The sequence below is a fragment of the Balaenoptera physalus genome (assembly GCF_965194825.1).
Source record: "Balaenoptera physalus genome assembly, chromosome: 10".
Classification (NCBI taxonomy): domain Eukaryota; kingdom Metazoa; phylum Chordata; class Mammalia; order Artiodactyla; family Balaenopteridae; genus Balaenoptera; species Balaenoptera physalus.
Genome location: NC_138889.1, coordinates 4,359,455 through 4,371,795, shown reverse-complemented (window position 1 = coordinate 4,371,795; position 12,341 = coordinate 4,359,455). Strand labels below are relative to the sequence as shown.

The following is a 12,341-nucleotide window of genomic DNA, read 5'->3' as shown; positions in this document are numbered from 1 at the left end:
GCACTTCACAGCATCTGTACACATTAGGTGCTCATTAACTATTCGCTCAAAGAATAAACATGGTCAGACTGGGCTGTATATTTTATAAAAGAATTGAAAAATCTGGGGATAGGTCATTGGGTAATTTAAAGATGGTTAGTGGAAACCCAAATATTTGAAGGGTTGGGAAGAAAATGTAGTCTGATTTTTTTTTTTAACCCAGAGAAAAGAAGGCTGGGAGGTATATAAGGATGGTTCGTCCCCTGAGAGGTTTTTATACAGTGTTTTGGACCATTTATCAAAGTTTTTTGAGCACTCACTATGCATTGGGTGCTGTCCTTTGCCCTGGGATGGCAGTGGCCACGAGACAAAGACCTGCCCTGCCTGGAACTTGGTCCCTAGCACGCTTGCCCTGTACAGGGGTGGATGGAGGCGTCACAGACCCGGGATTTTCCTGCCTTCACCCTAGAAGGTAATGAATAGTGGAAGACTCACAGGTCCTCAAGATTTTTCAAGAGAGAAGAATTCTTGCTGTAGGAACTTTGTTCAGACAGAAAAGAAATCATCTCATGTCTGCATCAGAGGGAAATAGCTGATGGAGTCAAGTTAGCTATTTTTAAATTCTGTACTAATTTTTCAGCAATTTTCATGGAATCCCAGGGTTCTGTGGGGCTGCAGGAGCCAGGTGGAGGGGAAGGTGGGAGGAGGGGAGGGGGAGCTTAGCAAGGGTTCAAGGTTTCCTGCTGCTCTCTGATTGGAGTGGCTGTTTGGTTCTGTGTATTCAGGGGTCACAGGTGAGACCTGCACATCTGACTCTGTTGCTTATTGCCTGTGTGTCCTTGGACAATTTCTTTAAACTCTCTGTTCCTCAATTTTCTCTTGTAAAAAATAAAAGGATCCTGCTCCGTCAAACAGATAAACACAAATGGCTCCAAAAGTCCCTGTTTAGGATTTGGCCTGGTTTGTCCTGCCCTCACAAGCACTTGTGGGAACCGTGAGGGGAAGGAAGCGCCCTTGCCCCCCAGGTGCAGGGAGGCTGTAATGAGAAATCAGCTGCTGCATTGACTTCTGAAAAAAAAACACTCCCTTATGCCGATGTGCAGAGAACAGCCTCTAGCTGAGCTGAGGGGGTGATGTCGGACTCCCTGGGCAAAGACCTAGAAGCACAAGACACACAGGCTTAGAGAAGGGGGGCAGTCGGGGTTTCCTTGCAGACAGTGGATGGAGCAAAGGGGAAGTGAGTAGGGGAGACACCGTCCACACAGACGGCTGCTCAGGGATGGATGAGGGAGCTCACAGATACGGGCCCACCGGCCTCTTTAGTCTCTGTGTCCTGGGCTGATGATTAGACAGAGAAAGGAGATGGAAACCCTAGGCTCCGAGGCCGAGAAGCTGGGCTCAGATCCTCGTTACACTACTTAATGGCCATGAGGTCGGGGGCATCTTCAAACTTCCCTGTTTATAAACTGGGAAGGCCACGTGGGTCTTAGCTGATAGGATCGGTAACGTGTCTATCACAGGCTCAGCACATTTTAGTTGAAATCATTTCGAAGCCCAACAAACCAACCTGTTGTAGAGAAAGTCACTGTGGGAGGGACGAGTTCCTGCCTTCGGGACTGTCCTTTCTTGGGGGACGACAAAGGACAGATGTGCAAACCCGGCACGCAGAGAAGGTCGTGCAGGTGTGTGGGCGAGGCGGGCAGAAGACATCCTGGAGGAGCTGGCGTGGATGAGGGAACTTTCTTGGATGCACAGAAGAGGCATGTGTGAGTGATTCAGGTGAGGAGGCAGAAAGGAGAGGCCCGAGTTCGTGGAGTCCAGCGCCTGGTACAGGCCTCACCGTTCACCGTCTGTCCACCTGTCAGCCACGGCAGGAGGGTGGCTGGATCTAGAGGATGGGGCCGAGTTCTGCAGGGACTTTCTGGAAATGGAGAAATGGTGGAGGGTTCTGGGGGAGCTGGTGGTTCCGGCTGACAAGGTGATGGAGTTGTGACTAAAAAAATAGAGAGGAAGACGGAAACCCACCATCAATCCACTTTCTCAGGCAGTGGAGACAGATAAACTCTCTTCCTCGATGTCAGACATTACTTTTCCCCCCTTGACCTTTTCAGGTTCATTGAAGGTGACACCAAGTTGCCATTTTTCTTCCCGCCTGGCCCCCTTGACCCTTGACTTGACTGACTTGACTGACCCTTGACTTGACCCCTGGACTTCCTGACTTTTCCCACAGGGGCTTCCTCCAGCTCATTTTTGCATCCATGTTCAGGGATGTGGGGTGTTATGGTGAAGAACAGCTTGTGCTGGTTAGAATCTGAAGATAGCAAAGCGGGGCGGTCTCTCCAGGGCCCCGCTCAGCCCTTAAGCCTGATGCACTCACCCCAAAATGCCATCCCGATGTCCACACAAATCACTAGTCTGTCTTTCTTATCCCCTCCCTTGTACTTTCCTTCTTTTCATTTTCTCTGTAAGTACTGATAATTCAACTTCTACTGTAGCAAAGAGTTTACATTTTTAATATTTCCTTTATGTGTCATGTGAATGTGAGTTATGATCTGCATTGTAGTGATGAGGAACCTAGGATTCAGAGCATTTAGTGAGGATTGGAGTCAGGCTGCAAGTAACACCAAACCTCAAATAATAGCCGTTATACAAAAAACATTTAAAATGAAGTTTGGAAGTAGGCAGCCCAGGGGTGGCATTGTTAGGGATCCAGGCTTCTCCGTTCCTGGGTGTGGCCCTTTTCCAAATGGGTCCATGATGGCAGCTAGAAACAGCGCCAGCCATTGTGTATCTATTCCAGACAGCTGAAGGGAGAAATAGGCCAAGAAAGGACAAAATCTCACACACCTGCCCCTTTGGTCTCATTAGCTAGAACTTGGTCACCTGGCCACACTTAGCTTCAAGGGGACTAGACAATGTTGTCTTTATTCCAAGTGGCCACGTATAAACTAAAAGCAGGAGTTTTATTATTTAGTGATGAAGTAGATAACAGATATTGTGGGGTGGGTGACTATCAGGGTCATGCACATGTGATGCCCGTGTGTCTTGCCCAGGGTCCTAGACCAGCAAGGGAAAGAACCTAAACCTAGGTCTTTGATTTAAGGTCCAGTGCTCTTTTCAGTACATGGGGGTAGCCCGAGGGGGACCCAGCAGTCACTGGCAGGACCCTAACCAAAAGATGAGCTACACTTTCTGCTCTGAAGTGTTGTCCAGTCTTTGAGATATCTAACTTATGAAATACACAATAAATGTTAAACAGTGTGTATCAAGAGAATATGCATTTACATACTGTAACTGCAACAAGAGATCAAAAGAAAGGACCATTTCCTTGTGGGCTGGAGCTGCCAACGATGGTTCCAGGTCTGAGCTTTGGAGGCCTACATTGAGGACTGGCTTGTTTTGTATGTAGAGGGAATGGGGGCTCTTTGATGGGGAGCTTGTTGGGGAGGTGGCTTTCTTATCTTTGGAGGACAGGATGCTCCTGATAGAAGAATTGCCGCTCAACTAACGTCTGAGCTAAAATATAAAATAAAATAAAATAAGCCTATCCTTCCGCACACATATACTCTGAAAACTCTTTACTGCAATAACAATATCGACCCACTCCTCCCCGCTATAGTAATAGTAATGGCTGACGTTTACTGAGGGCTTATGTGTTCTGAGCCCTCAGTGCTCACTTGTTCTTCTCACAGTCTTCAGGAGTAGGAATTATTTTGCTTTTATTTTATAGTCAAGTAACTGAAGCACAGAGTGTTTTAGTAACTGGCCCAAGTGAGAGCTAATGTTCAGATTTAGGCACTGATTCCAGCATCTTCGTTCCGCACGTGAGGCTGCACAACTTTTCCTGCAGCAGCCCTGTGTTTGGGAGCAGAAGCCTTTAAAGCTGCAGACTGAGCAATGTCCTCGCTGTAAGAGAGGGCGTTCCAGGGAACACAGGGTCACGTTTACGGGGCTGAGGGCAAAGCCCGTGTCCCGAGGGCCTGATGGTGGGAGCTCCTTTGCTGCTGGGTTGTTTTTTATTGTTATGGTGAAATTATTGTGCCCAGGCCTTTTGGACATGATAAGTCTTCCAGTTCTAAAAACAGAAATGAGAAGGGTGAGGCCCAGAGATTTGGGTAAGTCTTTGGGTCTCCTTGGCCTTAGTCCCCGTACCCGGGTGCTGTCTGCAGTTTCCAGTTCAGTTCTACGAAGCTCTGTGGCACTGTGCAGCATTCATGCCCTTCCTCATCCTGTCTTCCCGGTTATGAAGCTAAAACATAGACCGAGGCCCAGCTCAGGGTAGCGGCAACAGCTCCCCCTGCACGGTTCCAGGTATCACTTCCTATCTCTTCGCTCAGTAATGCTTGAGGCCTGCAGCTCCCAGTGAAGCCTACACACCCACCTTCACGAGCCCCGTGCAGACAGTCTGCACCCATTCACCAAGCATTTGTTAAGCTCCTACTATGTTCCACACGTTGCATTGTGCCTGGAGACACAAAGGTGAATAAGATACTGGCCTCGGCTCCGTCAGAGTAGAGATTCTTAACCTGAGTCCCAGGAATGGTTTTTGGGGGATCGGTAGACAGCCTAAAACTGTGTGCAACATTTTGTGTATCTGCTAAGATGCTCACATTCTTCCCTAGGGAGACATTTCATAGTTTTCATCAAATTCTGTAAGTTTATAATCCAGAAAAGAGTGTGAATCATTGACCAGATGGTCAAGACAGACTTCTCAACAAATATTCAGAACACAGTATCATAGCTCTATGTAGAGACATGAGTGAATTGCCATAGAATTGGGGGGCAGAACAACTCACACTTTCACCTGGGGATGGAGGTGGATCGGGCTCCCTCAGCAGGTGCTGTCATCTGGGGCTCGGGGAATAAGTGGGCCCTGGGTTCGTGGGGAGGCACGGGGAGGGCCCTACATGGTGTGAACTCAGGGGCCCAGTAGATCTGAACTGTCCTGTATGAAGAGAATGCACATCTGGATTTCGATGGTGGGTATACAGGCCGGGAAGGCTTGTGAAGTGGGGATGGAGGAGGAATGTTGATTTTTGAAAGTCAATGCCTTGGATTTTCCGTTTGGGTAGGGAGGGTGGCGGTTGGGAGCAGGCAGAGGAGAGAGTCCCTGATATGTCCCTGATCTGAGTAGCAGGAATCTGACCTCTGCAGACAGGCGGCCTGAATCTCGGAGAAGGTCAACTTCCCATCTCAGCTTCCCGTTCCTGCAAACCGGGCTTGATTTTTGATAAATAAATCATGCCATCTTCCCTTCACATCCTGCCCTAAATAAAAACATTCACGTTACCACCACTTCACAACCGGCCACTGTGGGCCCCTGACAATCAATTACTCACCGGAGATGAAATTATTGTTTAATGGCTCCTGGAATGGGCTCCCACTCTGACATTCATCACAATCAATAATGCATCAGCAGGGACAAAAGAAATTACCTGCCTCCTGCTAAGTGAAAGAGTCCATTTCTATGCGGCACAGCCCCTTCACGCCTCTCGAGCAGCGCAGCATAGGTGGGTTTCCACATCACAGAGCGGCTCCCTTGGGGAGGTGGGCAAGTACGTTCCAGGGTGGGAGTATGTCCATCGCTACCCACTCAGGCTGGGCAGAGTCGGTCAGGGCTTGTGGGTGGGCCAGAGATGGGATGGCGAGCGAGCGGTGATGGCTGATCAGATTCACAGTGAACCATTCGCCACTCTCCTCTCCCTTCCCATCCTTTTTCAGTGGACATTTCGTCTCCATGATTTTCTATAGAGATGGACAGGAAATAATTTCCTTATAGATATTTTGTAGGCCACTGGGTTTGGCTTCTGGTGAACCCTGGACCTGCAGCTTCCTGCAGGATGACCATAGATGAATTTTTCACCTCTTAGATCTGAGTTATTTTACCCACATAATGTACTTCATAACACTGACTGTACACACTTGTTGTGAGGATTAAATGGAGGATCATATATAATGTGCCCAACAGGCAATCCTTTCCCTTCCCACTCGTATTCGGGAAAATATTCTGTAGATGGTGTGATTCGTCCTGGTATTGCCAGTGGGTGAAGTTAATTTATAAACAAGGACAGATTAAGAGAGAAATCATATTTAGATTTCAAGTCCCCAGATCTTAGAGAACTTCCATGTTATTTCATCAGCAAATAGACTGTAGACACCAATTCTATCATTAGATCAGCTCAGAGTCATTGTAACCAAACCAGAGCCCAAGATACAAAGATTTCCCTCTTTCCTTCCCTCCCTCCCTCATTGATGCACCCATTTACTTGTTCACCTATTTTTATTGGGTGCCAACTGTGGACCAGGTGTTATATTAGGCCCTGGGGATACACAGATACAGATTCACTGCGTTTCCCTCTGAACCCTCTCGCAAAGAACTTGCAGTAGAGTGTAGATAAAGAGTCCCAAGTAGTTAACCATAGAGTGTACAGTGGGTACCAAGTCTCCTTAGGTAGGCATGGAAGGCTTCCATGAGGAGGCAATGCCTGAGCTCACTCTCACCAGCGAGGCAGGCGTTTGCTGTTGCACAGGTAGGGGGGACCCGAGGGAGAGGGCATGTGTCTTACTGCTACTTGGTCATGATTTCCCCCATCAGTTCCTTACTGTTTTTCCCAGTCTCAAGATTTCGTGCTGTGCTCATGGGTAAATTAATCCAAGGCGAGCTGAGGGATTTGTCTGACATCATTGAGAGGTTAGAGATAGAAGCAGAACTGGGATTCCCTTGTCCTGATTCTCAGCCCAGGCTCTTTAACCTTTGCTGTGCCTATGAAGAGCCTTGTATGGAAGGAGCAGATTCATTCAACACACATCAGCCTTCATCAAGGTCCACAGCCTGCTGAGCCATGGTGAGGAAGGAGGTGACATAAAGATGGAAATGATCTCAAAGTGAGACATGCAGATAACTAATAGCAGTGCCATTTAGCAGGTGTTGAGAAGGGGTAAAGCGAGGTACCAGGTATGCACAGAGGAAGAACAATGCACTTTGCTGGTGAGGAAAAGGTGTCCTAGACAAGCTGGCATTTAAGGAGTTTGTGACCACCTAGAGGGGTGGGATAGGGAGGGTGGGAGGGAGACGCAAGAGGGAGGAGATATGGGGATGTATGTGTATGTATAGCTGATTCACTTTGTTATACAGCAGAAACTAACACACCATTGTAAAGCAATTATACTCCAATAAAGATGTTAAAAAAAAAGGAACAACTATCTTTGCTGGACTGCACATAGCTCGGCTCGCCGTTGCCTTGAAGTAGCCAGGAATTCTAAGATCCCGTGATGCAGCGTTGCTCCCGTTTGTTAGCCAGCTGCCCACCTTCTTGACGTGTGGGCTTCCTGACTGATTAAAACTGGAATCTGCTCCTTCAGCTGCACACTGAGTCCTTCTCTGTCTGTGTTTCCTTCTGAGCCCGAGTCCGGATGCTTGGCAATAGTGAAGCAACAAGGCGTGCGTGAGACCAGCACTCTCTGTCTGTGGAGGAGTGTTTTATTATGATTACAACATGCGATTCCTTACAACAGCAACCCATATTGGTCATTACGTGCTGAGAGCCATCAATCTGTGCTCTGAAGGGTGCAACTTTATTGTCAAGAACACTTGATTGCTTGCCTCTGCTTTTATAACCTTGACTTGCACCTTAGGCTCCATCCTAAAGATTAGTGGAGAACCTAAGAATGAGATCTTGGCAAATCCAAAAACTTGGATGAACTTCCCCCCGCAGACTCCTGTTCCCTGCGGAGATGGGCATCCGGATGACTTACCTAAGCGGCTGCAGACACCTGGGCTGGCGAGTGAGGACTGTGAACCCTGGGGCTTCCCAATGGAGAAGCCAGTGCCTGGAGAGGCGGCCGCATGCCCAAGCAGAGACTCCTGCTGTTCATCGTATTTGATGTTTCCCTGACTTCGTTTTGAATTTATTTTCCCATTGGCTAAACATCCTGAAATTCTACCACTGGACACCCATTGCTCTGGGTTCCTGAGACCTCACTCTTATTATTCACTTTCTTTTCTCCTCTTTCTCTGTCCCACACTCCTTCTCTCCCTCCCTCCCTTGCTCTTTCTTAACACAAATGTAGGGGATCATTTTAGTCCTAGTCTTACAAAACTGAAATCACTTAAGTACATTTCTCTGCAACTTGTTTTTCTCTGAACCATATATCACAGAAATCCCCCCAGGTCAATCAATACAGATTGAACAAGACCACATTCTTTTTATTAGTTGAAGAATATTTTATGGTGTGAGTGTTCTTGGGGTGTTTAACCTTTTCCTGTATTGAGTGAGTTTCCACTTGTAGTCACTACAGACTCTGGTGCAGTAACCATCCTGTACGCATACTCTTTGACACTCTACTTTTGTTTTTAGGGGTAGGAGCTCTTACGTGTGATTTAGGGGGCAAAGTAGGTATATATTTTGAATTTTAATAGATCTTGCCAGGTCACTGTAGCCGTTCATGTTCTCGCCAGCAGTGTTTGAGAGGGCCTTACCTCCAGGATTCTTACCAGGTGAAAATCTCTTTTAAAATGCACATTCTTCTGGAAAAGTGTCTAACCAGCAGTCGAAAATAACAATGTCTACAATGTGTATAATTTTTTTTGCAGTTTACAAAGTGCTTTTATCACATGTATTATCTCATTCACCCCTACAAAAGTCCTTCTGGATGGTTTTTGTATAGAAGCAGAAACTTAGGCTCAGAATGCAGAGCGATTTGCCCAAGACCAGGGTCAGAGAGACATCAAATCCAGAACCGATGATCGATGACGCATTCCCTTACACCAGCCCCATCTTTATATTTAAGTGTCAGTTATTTGGTCCCCAGATGCAGTGAACACAGTGCCTGTCTGTGCTCATGGCCGGGCCCCGCTACTAAGGACCTGGCTGGCATTGGACAAGTTTGCTTCACTTCCTGTGACACCAATTCCTTGTCAGTAACATTGTAGCCAAAATTCCGCCTCTGTACCCTGGTACCAAATTGAATCTTGGGGACAGTTTTGGGTGAAGTAGAAAAGAATAGCCTTATTGCCTTGCCAGGCAGAGGGGGCCACAGCTAATGCCCTCAAAACTGTGTGTCCCGACCTGGAGGGGGTAGTGAGGAGTTTTATAGTAATGGTTCGAAGAGGGCGTGGTCAGCTCGTGGACATCCTTCTGACTGGTTGATGGGGAGGTAAGCAGGAGTCGGCATCATAAACTCTCTGGTTCCAACTGGTCTGGGGTCTCCGTGCTCGTGGGTGGCAGACAGTTAACTTCTCCCCCCTGGAGGGAGTTTCAGTATCTGCAAAACAGCTCAAAGACATTGTGATGTGCATCCCCTGCGGGGGCACCAGGACCCTGCCTCACGGCTGCACTGTGGTTTCTCCACCGCTCCTCCCTTGTCTCTGCAGCCCCTCCCTTCCCTGATTAGCATCTGTTTGAACCTGCCCTTTGGAACTCTGGGAAGGTCAAGGAGGCTGAGTGAAGCCTATTTCCTACAAACAAGAAACAAGGGACGCAGAGAGGCTTTCGCGCCGCGGGGCCGCCCCGGGTCCTGCTGGGTTTCTACAGGAGGGGCTGAGCTGGGTGTTCTCCAGTATCCTTCCGGCTCCGACAGCAGCGGCTCAGAGGAGGGGGATGGCGCTAACAGGGACGTAGAAGCCTAAGGAAAAGGGAATTCTAGAGGGGGTGGGGAACACAGCGGGGAAAAGGAGGAAGGGCTTCTTTAAAATCACAGAACACTGCACTAACCACGCATTCTGTGTATTGAGGATTAAAGCCACACAGTTCGAACTACGTCCAGCTTAACACCCGGCCTGCTGCCCCTGACACTGGTTGTCCGCCACTGGGATGATCGATGTGCAGTGCTGGCAGCAGAGCGGGTAAGGCCAGGCAGGAACTGGGGAAACTGGGATTCTTCTTTCTGCACCTTGAGGCGAATACCCAAATGATCTTGGAGCATGTGTTCCTGAAGTATTGGGTTGGCTAAAAAGTTCGTATGGAAAAACCCAAACGAACTTTTTGGCCGATTCAATACTTGTAAATTCTGGAGTTTAAAGACTCATTGTGTGCCAGGCAGACTGTTAGTAGCTTAATGTCCTTTGAGCTATCTTCCCTGGAGGAGGAAGGTCGTATTCTGTACGAGGGTTTTTCTGGCAGATTCTTTAGGTCAGATAGGCTTGATGTGCTCAACTTACCACTGAGGCGACATCGGAAGCCTCATGTCGAGGTGGGTCTGCTGCACCCTTGGGTCTTTTTTTATGCAATCCGTTGTCAATCCGGTCTTACCTGTCCTATCGATTAATTTTTTTCTGATTATACAAATAACACATAATCATTATAAAGGTATTAGTAAGCATTAACATAAGTGTAAATAGCCTTCTAGTCCTTAAAAAAGTTTTTAAAAACACACACAATGAGGTCTGGCTGTGTGTGTGTGTGTGTGTGTGTGTGTGTGTGTGTGTGTGTATAATTTTGATCCACTCCATGTTAGGACATCAGCATTTTCTCTGCCCCTCACCTGGATGAGATGTTCACTCCAGCCTTGTCCAGCAGGGGCAGGTGGAGAACTGGGAAGAGAGTTTTTCACAGATGCACGTTACTTTTCAAAGCAATGGCTTCACCCACTTTAGAAATGAGTTCCCTTAGGAACTTAGTCTCTCAGCGATCAAATGAGCAGTTCCTCCTCCCCTGAGGGAAAGCTGGGAAGAGAGCTGAGAGAAGGTGGTGGGGTTTCCTCTCCCTGAGCTGGGGCTGCAGCCTGGGGAGGAGGCCCCAAGAATTCCCTCCCCCGACACGTGTTTCCCTTACCAGCTTCAAGACGGCAATACGAGAAAATAGAGACTGTTGGGTAGAGATGCCTTGACTTGGTGTATTTCCCTATGAAAGATGTCAGGATCTGGGATGACTGGGTTAAAGAAACATGTTTTAGCATTTCTGCAGATTTGTTCAACTTAACTTTAAAACTAAATGTATGTGAAAATACTTTGAAACTGAAAAGTGACATCTAAATAACACTAGGATCATTATTGCTATTAAATTGAATTTTGTTGTTTGGGGACCCGGTTTTCAGTCTGTATTTAAATATTCAGGCACATGTGCATGTAGATTAGTTTCATCTGTTTTTTCATCCATAAAGTGAGTATGATAATAATGCCTACTTTGTGTTTTGTTTTGTTTTTTCTTGAGGATCGGATGAAATAATGTGGACGAAAGTGCTTTGTAAACTGTAAAGTACTAATCAGATGTTAATAATAATAATATTTATTATTAAATTAGCCATCCTTCCTACCTTTCCAGTATCTGAAGCATTTTAAGCAAGTCTTCAATCCATTTCTACTGAGGAGTATTGGATGTGCCCCGGGGAGAGGAAGCTTGAGGCTGGTCACCTGGCCCACAGTGAGTCCTCGTATTGATGCTGGATGGACAGAGTGGACGCAATGATGCCCCAGCCTGACACTTCATGACTCCATGGCTGTGATGCTTGGGGTAAGCGCCTACAGCTTCCTGAGCCAGATAAAACATATAACCCGGAATCCATATGGCATGTGTGTACATAAGCATAATGCTTGGCATATCATCATGGCTTACTCTTATAAGTACTCTTAGTTGAAGGTTACCCTTAGCTCCATGATGAAAGGACAATTATCACATATTTTGGCTGAGCAAGGAGAGCAGGTTCCGACTGGCCAGTCGAGGGACCTGAGGCTGCTGAAGAACGTTAAAAAAAAACCCTTGATACTAAGTTCTTTCTTTGTTTAAACACTAATGGATATTATTACCTTTATCCATCATGATTCAATGGAGCAAATGCTGATTCTGGGAATTATATTAGGAGAATCTGAGCTTTTTAAAAGTTCAAAGTAGCAGGCAAAGCATCATCAGAAACTGAGTAGTTTGGGGGAAAACTCAGGCAGGGAACAGGTGATTGACTCTGGTTTTGTCTTAGCCTCACGTGGGGTGGAGCGGAGTCTCGCCTCTTGACTTGCATGAAACTGGCTCTGAACTTGGAATTCCCCTCACAGCGCGCCCTCCTGGTTTGTTATCTTACTGGGTCTGACTCAGACTTGGGCGGGGTGGGGTTGGGCAGTGGCGGCTGCCCCAGGACTGCATGAGGGCTCCCAGGCGGAGGATTCTGTTAAGTTCAGGGGAGGGGAGTTTCGTCCAAGGTCCGGTTTCTCAGGGACGGGATGTGGAGCTCTGGGAATTGAAGCAGTGTTTCTGAGCATCGAGCGCCAGTGAAGCTGGGGTGTAGGGCTGGAGCAGGCAGCGAGGTCAAACCCGCAGAATGAGGAGAGAGAAAAGGAGGCAGATGGGAATCACGCGGCGCCCGTGTTTAGCTGTAATCTAACATGACTTTCCCCTCTGTCGGCGAAGGGGGGCACGTGATGTTAACATTCA

General features: G+C 47.5%; 1 long non-coding RNA gene across 11 annotated transcripts in view; it reads left to right on the top strand.

Annotated features, from left to right (window-relative positions):
• Nucleotides 1-12,341, top strand: part of LOC309667629 — a 362,191-nt gene that overhangs the window by 147,086 nt on the left and 202,764 nt on the right. For all 11 annotated transcript variants that reach the window (XR_014267848.1, XR_014267849.1, XR_014267850.1 and 8 more), the window contains exon 3: nucleotides 11,241-11,429. This is a non-coding gene — a long non-coding RNA (uncharacterized lncRNA). The remainder of the gene's footprint in view (nucleotides 1-11,240; nucleotides 11,430-12,341) is intronic.